Consider the following 633-nt stretch of genomic DNA (forward strand, 5'->3'; position numbering starts at 1 on the left):
CCCTCTTGCCCCTCCCCCCACCAGCTGAGGAAAGCATATTCTCCATCCTTCCCCATCTCAGAAGCTCTCGATCACGCCTTCAAAAGCATTTCATCACCCTCAACACCCTTGAGAGCACCCCATTCCTGCTGTCAAATACTAAAAGGGGACCTGTTGCTTTTCTGCGCTGCTCAGAGCAAGAGTAAGGAGAAGGTCTGAGCCGTGTTCTAGAACAATCCTTATTGTAAATGAGCATGGGTACCTTTCGCTTTGTTCGTACTGTTTTTGTGTCCACATCGCAGTGTAGAAAAAAACACAGGGAAGGGTTGGTGAAGTGAAGCAGCCAGGCCCACTTTTTTAAAAAAATGCCACGATTCACAAATGGTCATGTCATCCTTGTGCAGAGGCCGTGTTCATATTCTCCGCATTGTTCCCATTTTAGTATACACACTGCAAGAGCGAAGGCAGGCCCGCTTTTGAAAAACTTTGGATTCTTCACAGTTCAGCCTTTGTTTCTGAGGAATCTTTTCAAAGTGAGGCTCCTCAAAGGGAGCTCTGTGTGAAAGGTAATCAACGGTGGACACCAAGGTCCTGTAAAGGGATTGCACTAATTATAGACAAGGTGCCATGGTTACATCAGAATTTCCTCTTGTG

The 633-nt window shown here is 46.4% G+C and overlaps 1 non-coding gene across 1 annotated transcript; it reads right to left on the reverse strand.

Moving 5' to 3' along the window:
• Positions 1–338: 338 nt before the first annotated feature.
• Positions 339–441, reverse strand: LOC115285144. The gene has a single exon (XR_003905433.1). It is a non-coding gene; the product is annotated as a U6 spliceosomal RNA (small nuclear RNA).
• Between the last annotated feature and the right edge of the window lie 192 nt (positions 442–633).

Source organism: Suricata suricatta, unplaced genomic scaffold (assembly GCF_006229205.1).
Source record: "Suricata suricatta isolate VVHF042 unplaced genomic scaffold, meerkat_22Aug2017_6uvM2_HiC HiC_scaffold_45273, whole genome shotgun sequence".
NCBI lineage: Eukaryota > Metazoa > Chordata > Mammalia > Carnivora > Herpestidae > Suricata > Suricata suricatta.